This window comes from Ictidomys tridecemlineatus, chromosome 16, assembly GCF_052094955.1.
Source record: "Ictidomys tridecemlineatus isolate mIctTri1 chromosome 16, mIctTri1.hap1, whole genome shotgun sequence".
NCBI lineage: Eukaryota > Metazoa > Chordata > Mammalia > Rodentia > Sciuridae > Ictidomys > Ictidomys tridecemlineatus.
Genome location: NC_135492.1, coordinates 19,410,525 through 19,427,909, shown reverse-complemented (window position 1 = coordinate 19,427,909; position 17,385 = coordinate 19,410,525). Strand labels below are relative to the sequence as shown.

Genomic DNA, 17,385 nt, shown 5'->3' with positions numbered 1-17,385 from the left:
TAGAAAATGTCTCACAGGACATAGGAGGGGAATGACCCAAAGGATGACAGAATGGCTGGAACCATTCTCAAATGTGCACATACAGTCAAAAGTTTGAAGGCACCTAATTATACTCTAAAACAATTATGAACCTATTTGATCCATTAATTAATAAATATCACCACTTTACCACTTGAACCAAATCACAGAAAATTGGAAACAGATGATCATTGGCTTTGATACCTTTACTTCCATTTCACTACCCAGAGATGATCAGAATGCCTAAGATCCTGGGGATATATTTTAGCTCAGCCCATGGTATTGCTTCATTGTTTTATTATTTTGTAAATAATAAAATATAACTTCATGTTGGATGATATATTCAAGCCATGAATATATCATCCAACATTGTTCTTCCCAAAACATTAGCCCAATTTCTGTGCATGCTCACTTACTATTTAGGAATTTTACTAATTGTTTGAACGTTCTAGAGGACCTGTTAGACTCGTAATGGACAAATAATCCAACATACTCTTGAGAACGTATGAGTGCCATAAGAAGAAAATAAAGTCAGCCTACAGCAATGGGCAGCTGCCTGCCCTCGGCTGGGAGGAGCACTGGAGAGGGCACCAGGGCTGCTGGGCAGCAGAGGCCTCCACAGCCCTGCAGGGAGCCTGGAGCACAGCTCTGCAGAACCATGCTCAGCCCTGGACAGAGGCACAAGAGTTCCCATTACAGGCTAGAGTGTGACAGTCCCAGGTGCACGCCTGTCATGCCAGCCACCAGGGAGGCAAGAGGAACGTTTGATGTCAGCCTTTGCAATTTAGACCCTGTGGCAAAGGGGAAAGACATTTACAGGGGTCTCTGAATGTGTAGCTCAGGTACATCACTTGTCTAACAGGCTTAGGGTCCTGGATTCAATCCCCAGAACCACACATATACCAAAAAGTGAACTTGGAACATCATTTAAAATGATGGGTCAGGTACACAGAAGGATTTCTATATCACCTCTCAGAGGAGCTCAACTTGAGATTAGAAGGCAACAAATGACCACCCGGACCATTGACTCAGTGTCTGAAACCCTCTTTGAGCGTGGGAAGAACTGCTGGCAAGATACCAGAGGACCAGAGTACTGTGGCCCCTGTAGAGGTGTCTCTTGGCTACTGACAAAGTTTGTTCCCCTCCTGGGGCAGCTGAGAGCAAGCTGGGCCTTGATGCAAGGATTAGTGCTTTAGATATAGACTATGCAAACAAGGGACAATGTCTTTAATAAAACTGGAATTAAGAAGTCACTTTGATAAAAATAAAAAAAAAAGAAGAAAATAAGGTCAAGTAGAGGAACGGGCAGAGGCATCCAGAGGAAGCCCTTTTTCACAGGAGAAAATCCCCCAAAGAAAAGCATCAGAATAGATATCAATAAAAATACTGGGCTGGGGATGTGGTTCAAGCTGTAGCATGCTCACCTGGCATGCATGCGGCCCGGGTTAGATCCTCAGCACCACATACAAAGAAAGATGTTGTGTCTGCCGAAAACTAAAATATAAACATTAAAATTTTCTCTCTCTCTCTCTCAAAAGAAAAAAAAGAAAGAAAAGAAAAATACCAACAAAAACAGTGTCCTCTCACTTTGTATCTACTCAACATGCAAAGTTAGAAAGTTAGATAATACAATCCTGGCCACATACAGAGCTATTCAGAAGAGCCACTTGGCAGTGCTTAGTCAAAGAAGTAAACATACATACTTTGACCTAGAAATTCCACCTGTCTATAGATTACCCACATAGTGCTTAAGCAGTTTCAAAAGGGGACATGCACAAGGAAATTTATCCTCATGTTCCTTACAGAGTTGTCTGTGCTTACAGGGAGTTGAGGGCTGTCAGGGTGCCCATAGGTGGGAAAGTCAAAAGCTAAAAATGTAATGGATGCCAACCTGGATATATTAATAGAAATAAATGAAAAACAATAGATTGATACATGACAATAAAATCCCTGAGTTCAAGTTCTTGCTATCCTACCTACCAACAATCATGCTTGGTCAAGATACTGACGTACTTCAAGGCAAAAAAGAAAGAAAGTATTATTCCATCATTAGTTTTCTTAAATGCAAAAAAGGAAATGGTAATATTTACTGAGCCATGACCTGTCATACATAATATGTGAGATTATTGTGGACATGTTGGTAAATGATTATCTACTCAGATATGTTCTGTGACTCACCAAATGCAAAGGCCCATGAAGAATTAGTCTCCACACATGAATTCTTCCTCAAAAGCCTTGAGTCAACAGGGGCTTCACAAAATGGCTTCTTGGCCAACTTGATGACCTCCTCCTCAGGCAATGATTCCACCTGAAAGATATCTCCAACTTGTTCTCGCTCACATTTCCGCAGTGCCGTCAAAAGAAACAACATCCGAAACTCTATTGAATAAATCCTGAAACGGACCAAACACCGTACTTCCTTAAATATTTTAAAATTATCAAATGCAACTTCAACTCAATAACTTGTATTAGGCAAAATGCAACCTTAACCTCTTACACTGTGCTCTTTTACAGACTCACGTGTCCTAGGTTCTGACTTAACTGGACACTGAGCAGTCAGAACACGTGCTACTTCACATTCCTTACAGGTGTTCAATTCATCTCTGCCAGGCTGAATACAAATCCCTGGTCACTTGAGAATGGAAGCATATCTCCCACAACAGCATGCATCAGGAAACACTGAGGTTTTCATTAAAATACCCTTTTGAAAATCACCTAAACCTTGCCAGCTCACTTTTCTCATCTCTAAAACGAAAGGTCCAACAGGACTGTCCACCTCGTGATTTCCCTGGAGTTTCCTAGAGGAATCAGGCTTAGGCTGGTGTCTGAAGCCAAGCATGCAAACAATCCATTTTAGCAATCAATCGCTGTCACTGGGAATCATCCCAGGGCACATTCTGCAAAAGCTGTCCCCAGGCGACTCTCTCACACACAGTGGAGATCCTGGGGCCCCAGGACTCCCTCCCCTGATGCCCACCCTATCGCTGCTCTCTCCATGGCACTTCCAGGAACTGCACTGCTTTGCTGAATCCTTAAAACCCGCAGGGTCTCTTCCCATGTCCACCAGGAGCAGGAAGGAAACAGGACTTAAACCCCAGAATCCACAGGTGCCACAGGAAAACAAAAGGACACAGAGTCAGTGACACCTGACACCTGGGCGGGTCTCCCTTCTAAATGCCTCCTGCCCCCAGGTCACCTGGGCTCCCCTCCCCTCTCCAGGGGCCTGCGGGTCAGGCCCCCTCTTCTCCTCTGAGGTCCGCGGGGCAGGCCACACGGCTGAGGCCACCGCGTCCTGAACAGGACCCTGCAGGTCAAACTCCACCCGCTGTGACCAGCAGCTCCGCCGAGGAGAGCCCTCAGGTGAGAACCGGGACCGCGGGGTCCGCGGTGGGTGCTAAGGGGACCGCGCCGGCGGCTCCAGGGGACAGGCAGCCGGGACCGAGGCTCCAGGGCGGCGGCAGAGTCCTCCGGGTCCCTCCTCGTGTGGGCACCTAGACCGGGGCCGCTCCCAGCCGCTCACCTCCTGTCACGGACCCCGGGAGCTGCACCCTCCATCCGGGACCCGCAGCCCCGCCTCCAGGGCGCTACTTCCGGGCTCCTCCCCCTCGGAGCTCCCCGTGACCGCGGCTCAAAGTTCCCGCCCTGCACAGGCCCCGCCCCCGTCTCCAGGGGACGCCTCTGAGGCGCTTCCCCTTCGGTCTGCGTGCTGGGGGCGGGGCCCTGCGCCCTTGCCGCCTGCCCTGCTGTCACCCCAGCTGGGGACCTAGGGTGCCGCAGGGTCCTCACCTGGATACAGACCCCCTCGTGTGAGGCCTGCGGCTGCCCCTCGTGGCCGTGGGACCCTGTGGACTCTGCCCCGATGCTCGGGTTTCCTCAGCCAGGGGGAGGGGATTGCTGCCCAGGAGGACAGGGCCCTGGGGAGGCGCCCGCCACTCCCCTGGCTTTAGGGATCGCCTCCGAGGGCCTCCTGGACAGCCAGCTGCGGGCGAGGGCTTTCCTGGGCAATGTGGTGAGCTCACCCCCAGCCTCAGGTCGGGAAGTGGGACCTTCCTTCAAGCAGGCACGACACTCAGGGTAGCACTGCCCTCTGGTGGCCCTGTGCAATCAGCGATGTGGTTAGCTCTCCCAGGGTACTGGGACTAAGCACCTAAGAAAAACTAAACCGAAAGAAAGCCCAGGACCCTGCTTCCCAGGCTCCCCATGAGATGGGCCTTGGAGTCCCCAGAGCTGCTTTTTTGCCCTGATGGGCCCTCCAGTTCCCCAAGCAGCCTTCCTGCTGAAGTCCCGAAGAGTTTGCTGTCACCCTGACCTTCCACCAGTGTTCCCCATACAATCCCATAACTAAGGTCACCTGGAAAGATGATTCAGTTCCCTGTATTTTCAAATGGCCAAAAGGATGCGAAGAGGCAGCACACGGTATGGATCAGAGAGATGGTAGTTGATTGTATTAGGTAAAGGAAGTGTCAACTAAAAGAGAATGACTACTGGAGACATTAGGGTGCTCTCTCTATCCTCTACTCTTCCCCTTCTATAGTGTGTAGCATTCTGGTGCTTGGCTGTGGTTGGTCCAAGGATAACAGATGTGGTAAGATGTACAGTCACTGAGGTTGGGCACTTCTGCTTAATATTTTGGTTTAATCGTAATTTTTTTTTAAACCTTTGATTGCTGCCTTCAGAATTTGCCACTACAGAAGAAGGCAGCCTGAAAACAAAATTGCTAAGAGGAAAAAGGCAGGCCCAAGATCACCATGGAGAAGTGAAGATGGAGTCCAGGTCCATCTATGAGCAGTGAGTGAAATTCATTTTGGGAATTGAGCCAGTTAGTATTGGGATTTGATATGGCTTGTAACAGTGTACCAAGAAATTTTGGAAGGTTTTCCAACTAGACAAAAATGATGCCCCATAGTGAGACAGTTTGAGAAAATGCCTATAAAGCTGTACATCATACAATGTGTAAAATGAGCAACTTCCCTATGGGACTAGAAAAGTAATATCGAACAATTATTTAGAAAACTAACTCCTAAGAGCTACCAGAATTTTTAATATTTGTATAACAACAAATCCTGTTAAAGGAGGGTTGATAAATGAATTTGCAGACTGTATTCAAAGCCTTAGATGGAAAGAGACTTTTGTCCTGCCTTATCTCCACAAGTAAGTTGCCTTTATTTAGCTGTTACTCCATGGATACTTCATTGAATCTATTAATTATTTGATGTAGAAAAAGATCAAAGGACAAGAACTGAAGATCACTACTCAGGTTTTTTTTCCAGGTTTTGAGAAGGGTTAGAAAAGAAAATCCAGGGATATTTTTTCTATCTATTAATCAAAAGGATATTATATCATTTTTCCTTTCCAGTGTGGGATCTGTGTATTGTTTATGTCATGTCTCTTCAGGTTTCTTTCTTTGGAATACGTTTCTCCTTTTCTTGGTCTTTTATAAAATTAATATTTGAGGATTACCATCCTCATTTTTTTTTTCGTTTGATGTACAGTCAAATGGACTTTTCTATTAGCTTACAGTTCTTTGAGTTTCAGTAACATTGAGACTCAAGCAACCAGCAGCACCATTGAGTAGGATGTTAGTTGTAGGTTTGTTGTGGCTGCCCTTTACAAAACCTCTGAATCTGCCAGATAATCATCATTATTTCTATAGTGTGAAAATCAAATGCGAGTCTAGGGAAGTAAAGAGAAGACTTTCCTCAGTTCACTGCACTTCAGCAAATGCTTCTCATTTTGTCATATCCCCTTTGGCTCACTTAAGTGGCCCACTCCTGCTTTAGGTACTCTTAGGTGATATTTTCATTTCACTTGTGTCTTTGAAGAATGTCCCAAAGGTTGTGTTCTTCTTTATTTAGGTTTGCTGTACTATGATAACATGTCCAAGGAGTTAGTTTAACTTTTATTAACCTATATATCCATGTATCTGTCACTCCATCCATCCATCTCTCTTCTCTATCACAGACATATGCACATCCATGTATATTCATCATCTGTTCTCAGTAATTGACAACATGTGGGTAAGTTCATTTTGTTTTTAGTTACATTTACTAATGCCCTGGGTTTCCATATTATTTAGAAATAAGTGCAAGGCATCATATTATTTTACTCATAAATAGAAAAGTAGGACAAAACTATCATCATGGTCATCATGCAAATAACACCATGAATATTCTGTTTCTCAACCCAAATTGCTTTCCTTTAATGCCATAACAAATTGCTTCCTGATATATGAGACCCTTAGGATAGATTCCTATTGATAGACCCAACCTGATCTTTTCTTAAAATTGGGAGCCATCTCGCCACAAAGCCATTAAAAGATAATTTCAGCTTTACTATAAATTACTGCAATTCTGAACCTGCTTGGAATGCCTGCCCAAGCCTTGAACTCACCCATGCCTGGCTCTCTGACCAGATAGCAGCCCTTTCTGAAACTTTAGTGATGCTTCATAAATCTTATCCTTCCCTGACCAGGCAACGACCCTCTCTGAGGCTCAAATGACCTTCATAAATTCTGATGTTGGGGCCAGCAAAAATGTAAACTACCATTAGTGTTATGCTCCTCAGAGTTTTGTTATCTGTAACCCCCCTTTGTGTAACTTTCTAAGCTATAAAGCTGGGCTGCAGGAAAGATGCAGTGGCTGTCTTGTTCCAGCGGTTTTGGGTGGGAGAGGCAGCCCAGCCGGTCATAATAAGTTTGCTTTAATTTAATTTTAATTGGAGTCAGTGGTCTTGTCTTGTGTCATGGTCTAACACTATTTTCATGAATATTTTGAAGAAATCACTTATTTAAAAAGAGCAGATTAGAAAGATACCATGGAGAAGAAAGATGGTGGATTAGTGGAAATTTGTGGTTTTCACATCTCCATGAGTTGAGACTCAAACAGTGAGGAATCTCTTTCTCCAGGAGGTGAGTGAGAGGGAAAAAACACTCCACTGACACTGAACACTGGAAGAGTTGGGTTACATCAGACAAGGCTAAGGAACAGAATTGAAGCTGAGCTCCAGATGGGCTCTGGGGGTAGGGAAAAAAATACAAAGTCTGAAAAGATCTATAAGTGCTGATACATGTTGGTGTGGGGAACCCCAGGATTAGAGAGGGAGCCCACCCTGGGTAAGCCCAGACGCTACTCAGCCCAATAAACTGGTACATAAAAATCAGTCTTTCAGCCATACACAGGGAACATAGACTTAAATACCTCCATGAAACCAAGCTGAAATCACACGTGAATCTGACAGGTGCCGTCTGCAAGATCTAAAGTGAGAGCAAAAAAGGAGAATCTCTAGTATAGAGATTTTCTGACATGGAGAAAATGGGGAAAAACCTTGCCTGGGGGCAATATAGATCAGAGAGTCCAGAGAAATCCCATGCCCCTCTCCCTGACTCCACTGAATCATCAGCAACCAGGACCAGCAGCAGGGAGAAACCAGGTAGGGCAAAGAGACAGAGCTCAGTGCTCAGAAACAGCTTTGCCTGGAAATAATATAGAACCCAGAGGTCAGAGAAAGCCTGTGACCCTTTTCCCCCTCCATTGAACCTGCAGCCAACAGTGCACAGAACCAGTAGCAGGAAGAAACTGAATGAGGAGGAGTGACTGAGTTCAGTGCTCTAAACCACCCCACATGAGAAGCCAAAAACAAACACACAACCAACCCTCAGTATCCCTGATAAACAGCACCAGTGAAGGATCAACTTTCTCCTACCACGGGCGGTTCCCTGTACAGGGTACTGGAATAAAGTCCTGAAATATCATTGACTCTTTAATGCCTGAACCCCCTCACCATAAAAAAAATACCTGGGAAAATAGCAGATCAAATTCCCACCCCTGGGAGCTTCACTTGTAGCAACCCATTGCACAGATCCCAAAGACAACACTCAGGAAGTCAAGCTGATAGCATCTTCCACAGCTCATCTTGAAGGGTTCATTTTATGTATGTAGATGGTCCATGGTTTGGGGCCTAAATATTTATGATTGTTATGTCTTGTTGATGTATAGTTCTCTTAAGCAGTATAAAATGTCAAATAGATCATAACACAATAATGGACTTCAACACACCTCTCTCACCATCTATAGATCTTCAAATCAAACACTAAATAAAGTATCTGACATGATGCTGACATGGTCAAGTTTGCAAGTCTTTTTCTTTGTGAAGGAAGAAAGTATTTAAGGTTTTTGTGGGCCGCAGGGTCCTTGCACAGCTAGTTAATGCCGCCATTGAGGCAGGAAGGGTCTATGGATTAGATCTAAATGAATGAGCACAGGTATGTTTCCCCCAAAACACTTCATTTATGAAAATAGGTGGATACAGGATTTGGCTCATGGGCCATAGTTTGCTAACCCCTTATACAATAGTAAGAGAGAGAGGAAAAGAGAATGTTCTAACTGAGTTCCTTAAACTCAGTTAACTGATGAGACAGATTTTTTTAATTTTTCTGTTTTCTTTTATGTCTGGGGAGATGCTAATCAAAAATGTTGGAACTGTGTATTTTTTTTTCTGTATTTCTTATGCTAACAAGTTTAGGTCTGAGTAAATCTTGCAGTCTACATCTGAGCCTCCTTGTCTCCTGTCAACTCTCACAACTGCCAAGACAGTGACTTTGCTTCTGGGTCACACCAGCTATTCCCTAAAAGGCTTGTGTTCACCTGCACTTCAAATGCCTGGATTTGAGGGGTACAAACCCCCAGCCCATCACTCTTTTTGCTCCACATGTACATTATGCAGGCAATGCATTATTCAGCTCAATTGAAGAGCTCAGGATACAAATCCACTGTGTGTCACGTGTCCTCCCACCCTGCCAGGGACAATTATTCAAACACTTGATGCTTGTGGTCCTTTTGCTGCTTAGCTAGCTCCCTTATCTTAGCTGAAAATAAATTGCAAACATCATCTACAAGATTCCTTAAGTAAATCTTCCTGTGCCTGCTCATATCAATACTCCATAGAAAATTATTTGAAATAATCTCTTTGTTTTTCAGATTCAATTTTTTGAATTGTCCAGGAACCTTGGAGTGTGGGTGGGGGGACAGTCAGTTCTGGGCAACATTGACACATTTTGTCTTAGATGCTGTCTCTTCACACTTTCCTGGTCCCTCCTGATTCTTTCAGTAAGGGTCCAAATAATGTTTAAAAAATGCTAAGAATGATAATGGCTAATATTTATTAAACACTCAGCACTTTTCTTGAAATATCTTATTTAACTCCCCCAACAAGCCTCTTAGGGAGCTTTGACTAAAATCCCTAAATTTGCAGAGCCGAGCTTTGGTCCCCAATTTCCAGTTGACTCCCCAACTTGTACTATGCTCTGTGGACCACATCACCCACACTCCAAGCCCTTGGACTCCCCAGCCTGTCTGGCTTCTTAGTCAGGTAGCCTTTTTGTTGACAGGATAACAAAATAATGATCACAAAAGTAAATTTCTGTTTTTTTATGAAAACTTTCAGGTTCACACATGTTGTCACTTTCTATTATCACAAACAGGTCAGGAAAGTTAAAATAGAATTGAAAAGAAAAACCATAATATTTAAAGATGAAAAAAATGAGGATTTCCACATACATAGGTAGAAACTAGCAGAGTTGGGAACTCAGTTCAGGCTACTTGTTAGATCCGCTAAAGTGTCTTTTCAGGGTGCTATGGTTCTCCTAAGGAATTCTCTTTCCCCAGGTCAGTTCAATGCTTTCTTGTGATTAAGGCCCAATGGAACCAACCTAGGTAGCCCTCATCAGATGAATGGATAAAGAAAATATGTCATATATGCACAATGGAATATTACTCATTCAGAATGACATCATGGCATTTGCTGGTAAATGGATGGAGCTGGTGAATATCATGCTAAGTGAAATAAGCCAGTCCCCCAAAACCAAAGGCCAAATGTCTTCTCTGATATGCAGATGCTAACTCCCAGTAAGGGCCGGGGTGTTAGGACCTGAAAAGATAAAATCTTATGGGAAACATTAGGGCACAAAGGTTGGGTGTAAACCAAAGAAGATCATTTGGGATTTTGAAAATGCTTGGTGCAGGAGAGCAATAAAGTATCTGTATATTTCCTGTTGATGCTAAAACAAATCACCTCAAACTTAGTGACTCAGACCAACACACATGTGTCATCTTACAGTTCTGGAGGACAGAGGGAGTCCAAAGGCACTGAGCCGAAATCAGAGTGCCACAGAGCTGGTTCCCCAGGACTCTAGGGAGAACCCCGTCCCAGCGCCCTCTGCCCGGCAGTCCCTCTGCCCTCAGCCTCCTGCACCTGGTCACTCGACCTTCTCTCTGACCTACCTCCACACCCACTCGTGAGGACGTCTGTTACTGTGGTAGGTGGAGGACAGTTTCCCACCTCGAGGTTCTTCATTCCCTCTGTGCAGCCCTTTACCATTTAGGGTACAGACTGACGGGTTTGGGAGTGTGGAGGGGCTCCTTAGGGCACATTTAGCTGACAGCAGTTATTGGGACCTCTACATCCGAGCGAGAAAGGTCCTGACCTTGGTCATTCCTACTCGCTCCTGTTGAGACATTTTGAATGCCCACTGCAGTCAGATGAGCTAGAGTGCTCCCGTAGCTTCTCCGCTGGCAACGGGCTCTGGGGTTGGGGTCCCGGGCCCATGTGCGGTGGAGAAAGCTCCCGGGTCTTTGTGTAAGTAAGAGTCAGCACACTGAGGCCAAGCAGTAGTGGGCCAGCTCTCCCTTCCTTGACCATGCCTTGTCCCTGCAGAAAGGGGTGGCAGTGGGGACAGCTGTATCCCCATTCCTGCAGTGTTCAGGCCCCTGGCTCCACCTCCTTCTTGATTTCCTCTCTACCAACCCCAGGATCCCCTCTGTCTCTTCTTATTCCACAGAAGCTACAGACTCCAGCACTCCACTGAAGCTCTGCAGACAGGAGTGTGGCCCCCGTGCCCTCAAGTGTGGCACACTCTCAGTGACTCCTGAACCACCAACCTCTGGGCCTCCGAGCCTCACCACTGCCTGTATGGACTCCACAGACCCTCCTCCTCCTGGTGGGTGCCCATACAGGCCAGAGCCCCCTAACTTGTCCTCACTGGTCTCCTGCAAACAAGAGGCTCCTGGGACTGAAGCCCACAGGAGGGCAGCTTGCTCCACCGGTTTAGATGTCGCGGAGTCCATGACAGGCCAGTTGTGCACCAGAGCTGCTTTGTGAGTGCAGGTTGGTGTGTGTGCATTTAGAAGTATGTCAAGCATAGGTACAAGCATCTTTGTGTAATGCAGCTGTGTGCATCTGTGTGCATCTGTGTGCAATGAGTATATATGTATGTGTATGTGCCCTGGAGAGTGCACAACTCATGGCAGCTTTGGGACAGTCTGTCACCTGGGCTTTCTGATACCAAGTTCCTGTTGTCCCAGGTCCCTGGCTCGATCTGACTGGCTCCGCTGCCTCCTTCCCACTTCCAGGACTCCTACAACCACAAGCTGGCTGCACGGTGCTCGGGGCTGAGGGATTCCCCACCCTTCTGTCAGGTGCTCAGTGTCAGGGGTCTGGCATACCCTCCCCGAGGAGCTCAGTGCTGGGCATTCTGTGTTTTTTGGGTCACTTTAGTGGCTGATCAAATTGGTCCACTACCTCCTCTGATAAGGTAAATGAGCAAGTGCCTTGTGTGGCTTCACATATTTCCATGAATTGCTTTTAGAATAACAAGTTTTGCCTCTTCTATTCTGGCCTTAAGGAATGAACGATCACGTCAAAGGCATTAGTTACATTAACATTTCTGGCTGTTTGGAGGGTGTCCACCCCTGGCCTGGCAGGGCCTCCTGCTGCCTGCAGTCGTGTGAAGCACACTTTGTTCTGTGGCACATCAGGATGGCAGGCCAGAGGACTCAGCCGCCCAGAGGTACGTCTTGTTGAGAATTCCTCCTGGTGGATAGCATGTCCCCTGTGGTCAGGATGGCTGTCTGTTATGCCTGCTTGGAGTCACCTGGAGCAGGTTTTGTGGCCGACGCTTCTCCCCTTGTCTTGGGACCTCCTACTGTCTCTGGGAGCATCACATCCCAGCTCCTGTAGGGTTGCTCTGCAGGGTGACCAGAAGGCCTGTGGGCATCCCTCCAGCACCCGTGACACCTGTGTAACATGACCTGAGCCCTGCTCCTTGAGTACTGACCACACAAGGTAGGCATCTCAGTGGGCCCCATCCCTTGAGGGTGGTAGTGTCTTCTGGGGGCTGGCTATAAGAAGCAGGCAGCCCTCCTGAACTTCCCCACCATGCCTTCCAGCTGTAAGCACGGGTCAGGGGTCTTTATGTTGGGAGAAACACATGTTCAAGGCTGCTGACTTTATATATGAGTACGTATTGTAAGAAAAAATCTCCTAAGCTGAATTCTCTAGGTTATAGTTGTTTTGATGTTTGCTGATAAAAAAGATAATTAGTCTCTTGTGACCCAGCAGATCCTAGAATATATACCTTTCTAAGTCACTGGAAGAACATTTCACTTTTTTTTGTTTTTAAAGGTGGTTTTTCCATGTTTAGTTTTCGATGATTGATGCCTGTCAGACAGCATTGTCCACTTTTATTTCACATACAGAACCCCATTAAGAGCCCAGCAACTCTGCAAAGGCACAGGTAGGAGGCTCTGGAACTGAGGCTCCCTGTGGTCAGGGGCCAGCAGGACTGAACTCGGGGAGCTGGGAGGACTCTGGGAGGGGCATGGAGACTGTGGGAGCCCAGCCTGGGGAGGGCTCTGAGGAGCCCAGGCTCTGGGGGGTGGCAAAAGCCTCAAGCAAGCAAAAGGAGGCTTGGGGACAGTGGCCTCAGAGGCCTCTTGCAAGTTTGTTGACTGTGTGTGGAAACAAGGTGATGGCCAGAAGGTCGGTGGCTTCACTGACCTGGCATTTAGGACCGGAGGTCACTTCAGTCAACACGAGCCGCTCCTCCTAGGTGGGGTGGGGCTGAGAGCCTCATGGAACACTGGGAATATGGGAGATGGTAGCTTCAAATGCTGGTTGAGGACGGGGTCTGGGTCTGGCCTTGGGATGAGATGACCTCTGCTCACCAGAGTGTGGCAGCTTCTTGGAGAAGTATGCTCGGTTCAGCCTCTGCTGGCAGGCCCTGTCCAGGACCACTCCCTCTGGGCTCTTCTTCAGGCCATGGATGTCAGTGGGAGGCACGGGACAGCAAGCCCTGGGGTGAGGTCTTCATGGTGCTGCTGAAGGCCCAGGACCAGCTCCTGGTGGGAGGATCTTGGCCTGCCCTGGGATCCACCTGCGGGTAGGGACTCACCCGCATTTTGCACTCCACCCTGGGCATCCTGCCCTGGCCCCCAGGCCTGGGGAGACTGACAGGGGAGGTCATCAGCTAAGAGGGTGGGAAGGAATGGTATTGGGCCTGTGTCATCTTCACACCAAGATTCCCAGAGGAGCCGGAGCACTGGAAGTCCCTCTCCATGCTCCTGGGTCTCAGGCACTCTGGATGAGGACCAGCCTGTGTCCTGAGGGCAGCAGAGGTCCTTGTCTGAGCAAGGAGTGCTGCCTGGTGGGAGAGTGTGGGAGTTGGGGTGGACAGGGGCCTGGCTACTCCATGTCCTAAGAGAAGCGCCTCGTGCCGGCCCCATTCCTCCTCTCTGGGGCGCCTGGGAACTTTCACCAGGAGGCAGGTGCTGGCTTCCTGCAGTGTAGTTTGAGGAGCTGAGGAACACACCCCTCCACACAGACCCCGCTGCACACCTGTGCTGGCAGGGCCCACTGTAGAGCTCCTCGGCTCTGTGCCTCCTGGCCCAGTCCCTGCCCAGTGCCCTGGGAGCAGTCAGTTATTATCACTTTCATGTCACAGGGAAGACGCTGGCTGTGGGTTGGGGACACCCTCTTTCCACAGGCGGCAGGCCTCATGCCCTGGATGGCTTTGTGCTTGTCCTTCTTGGTCCAGGACTGCAGAGAGGACTGCTATACAAGGCTGGAGCTGGGCTGCCCAGAAAGCCAGGGCGCACCTCCTCATTCTCCCCTTTTCTCCAGCCCCCTCTCAGCCCAGAGCAGGCAGAAGTATGTCTCTGGGTCGGGCTGCTCGCCCGGGCCAGCTGATGCTGGAGCCCGGAGCGGCCCCTCTGGTTCTTCTTGCTGTTCTTTGCAGGACATGTTAGTTTACACAGTTGCAAAATTTTTCTTTTTGCTCCTTCTTAGCACTGATAGCAATGCCTGGATCTTTCATATGAATTTTTATTTATATTGGAACATGATCCTTGCTTCCTTTCCTGATTCTTCTTAGGCTTGCTTTTTTTCCTCTCTGAGCTGCAGTTTGAGCCTTGGCCATTGTGCATGGAGGAGGGAGGAGTCAGACTCTGCTATGGCCTTAGCTGGCTTTTGTTGTAGAACTGGCTTTGAGTCTCTTGCAGATGTGTTAAGTGTCCTCTGACCAAGATTCTCATGACCAAATAGGGTGCCGCCTTTCCAAATGAGGGTAGTCTGGGTGAATGCTTGTTCCTCTGCTTGCATTGGAACCTGGAGCTCTGCTGCTTATCAGGGTCTTCCAAGATGTTGGTGTTGCACGTTTTGTTCATCTATCTCCAGCATGCATTTCCAGCCCTCCACAGTCAAAATAGAGAAAAGATGAAATTATTCCTGCTTCTTTTTGGTAAAGTCGCAGGATGTGGTCAGCTCAGTGCTGCACAGCTGAGTGGAAGGCTGTGAGAGGGGCAGAGAGAGAGTTAGCCAGGGGACCAGAATCCTAATTCCTATCCTTTCTGGCATCTTTTTGAAGTCCATCCTAGGAGGCTGTACTATTTTCTTTGTTGGGATGCTGCTGATCCAGTTTTTGCTATTTTCAAAAGTGTTCTTTTTGTTTTCTGTGTGTATGTGTGTATGTTAGATAGGGTCTTCCTCTGTTGCCCAAACTTCTGAGTGCATGTGATTTTCCTGACACAGCCTCCTGAGTGCTGAAGCTACAGGTGCAAGCCCCCAAATCAAGTTTTTTTTACATGACAGTAGAATATATTTCGATGTATCACACATACATGGAGTACAACTTGCCATCCCTGTGGTTCTACATGAAGTGGAGTTACACTGGTTGTATATTAATATATTAACATATAAAAGTGATGTCCCATTCATTCTAGTGTCTTTTCCAATCCCATCCTCCCTTCCTTTCCTCCAATTCTACCTGTCCACTCCTGTGAACCTACTCTCCCCACTCCTGCCCATTGTAAGTCAACATCTGCATATCAGAGAGAGTTTTCAGCCTTTTGTGTTTGGAGACTGCCTTATTAAACTTAGAATGACAACCTTCAGTTCCATCCATTTACCAGCAAATACCATAATTTCATTCTTCTTTATGGCTGGGTAATATTCCATCATGTATATGTAAAAAAAAACAAACAGAGGAGGCTAATTGAAATGCAAAATGTGATGAAGATCATGATGAACAGCAGTTCAGTGGTCACTTGCAGAATGACAAATTAGTAGAACATCATGAACAGACATCTTTACCAGCCCAGGAACAACTGCAACCGATCCCCCAGTTGGAGAAAGAAAACATCAAAAGCTCTCCTCTTCCCTCTTCTGATTTTGCAAAGGAAGAGATGATTGGCAGGTGACAGGAGCCCTCAAGGATACATTTTTGTGTAATCAAAAGCAGCAAGAAAACTCAGCTGAGAGCATGTGGCCCCAGAGAGGAGAGTGGATTCCCAAGAACATGGAGCGGTAAAATTTAAACCATGACCATTATGGCAATGGCCTTAACAGCCATTCTCCTTGTAGTGAGAGCCAGCAGCATCTCAATGGACAGTACAAAGGGAGGAACATAATACATTTCCCAAATGGGCATGCCATTTGTATTGCAAATGGGCATTGTATGAACTTCTCCAATGCTTATACTCAGAGTATGTGATGGAGTTCCAATAGATGGATTTTCTCAGAATAAGAACAAGAATAGTTACCTGTGCAACACTGGAGGGAGGATGCCTCTGGTTTGTCCAATGAGTAAGTCTCCATCTATGGATCACATAAATCAGGGCATAAAATCTGGGAAGAATTTTCCAAGAACTTCACTCCAGCAGTGAAAGAAGTGTTGGAATTTGCAAAGCATACTCCAGGATTCAGAGATCTCTCTCAGCATGACCAGGTCAACCTTTTAAACACTGGGACTTTTGAGGTTTTAATGATACAGTTTGCATCATTATTTGATGCAAAAGAGCATACTGTCACCTTCTTAAGTGAAAAGAGAAATAGTGTGGATCATTTACACTCAGTAGGAGCAGGGGTTCTGCTAAACTCTCTGTTTGAATTTAGTGAGAAGCTAAATGCCCTGCAGCTTAGTGATGAAGAGATGAGTTTGTTTACCACAGTTGTCCTAGTATCTGCAGATCAATCTGGAATAGAAAATGTCAACTATGTGGAGGCTTTGCAGGAAACCCTCATTCATGCACTAAGGACCTTAATAATGAAAAACCATCCAAACGAGGCTCTATTTTTACAAAACTACTTCTAAAGTTTCCAGATCTTCTATCTTTAAACAACATGCCCTCTGAGGAGCTCTTGGCCTTCAAAGTTCATCCTTAAGGCCTTTGTTTATTTGAACATGAACTGATGCTAACTGCACATTTTGTGCTAAAATGCTTATTTATATGTGTGTACCCTATAAGGAGATAAAAAAGACAATACAAGATTGTAGGTTATCTCTGTGATCATACAGTAGCTGTTTGGATCAGGAACTCTTCAGCCATGATTAGACATTGACTGCATCTCCCCAGTGGACCAATTAGCTGTGTCACACTTAGACTGGAGAAGTTATACTGGATTATAATCACACTAAATGTTAGACTTTTTCATCTGCCAAAACCAAAAACCATTTTATTCTCCCTGTGATATACATATAGTGCACGATCACAAGTACAGGAGGATGTAAAAAATCAATCCTTTGTGGTAGAAGTTGTGTTGAATATTGGAAATCTTGGTATCACCACAGGACTGTTAGATCTGGTTATCAAATACTTTGGGGGCTGGGAGAGCTTAATGTTTGTATTTTACTTTGCCACTTTTAAAGTATATGAAGTTGGGCATGTACTTGGTTGTGGAAAATGAGAATTGATAGTGTCCTCAGTGCCCAACCTCACAGAGATACTAAGAAATCTCTATAAAGCATATTTACCTCTTGGAATACAAGTACTATATAAAAAAGGTAAAATGTTTTCTATTACAGTTATTCATAATAATATTCTTTTCTTATTTCTGAGCATTTCTGGGAAAAAATTTCACACTTCACACCAGTCAATTTAGGGTTCCTGCATATGTGTGGGTATCCTTCTGATACATACATTCAGAGTTTATAGATACATCAAATACATAATATGTGTACAAAGTATGTATATGAATAGTTATACATAAATATATCTCTTTACAATATTTTAAACCATGAAGAACTTTATCATACAATAA

General features: G+C 45.9%; 1 pseudogene; it reads left to right on the top strand.

Moving 5' to 3' along the window:
- The first annotated feature begins 11,829 nt into the window (after positions 1-11,829).
- LOC144371234 (nuclear receptor subfamily 1 group D member 2-like) lies at positions 11,830-16,535 on the top strand (annotated as a pseudogene).
- Positions 16,536-17,385: the final 850 nt, after the last annotated feature.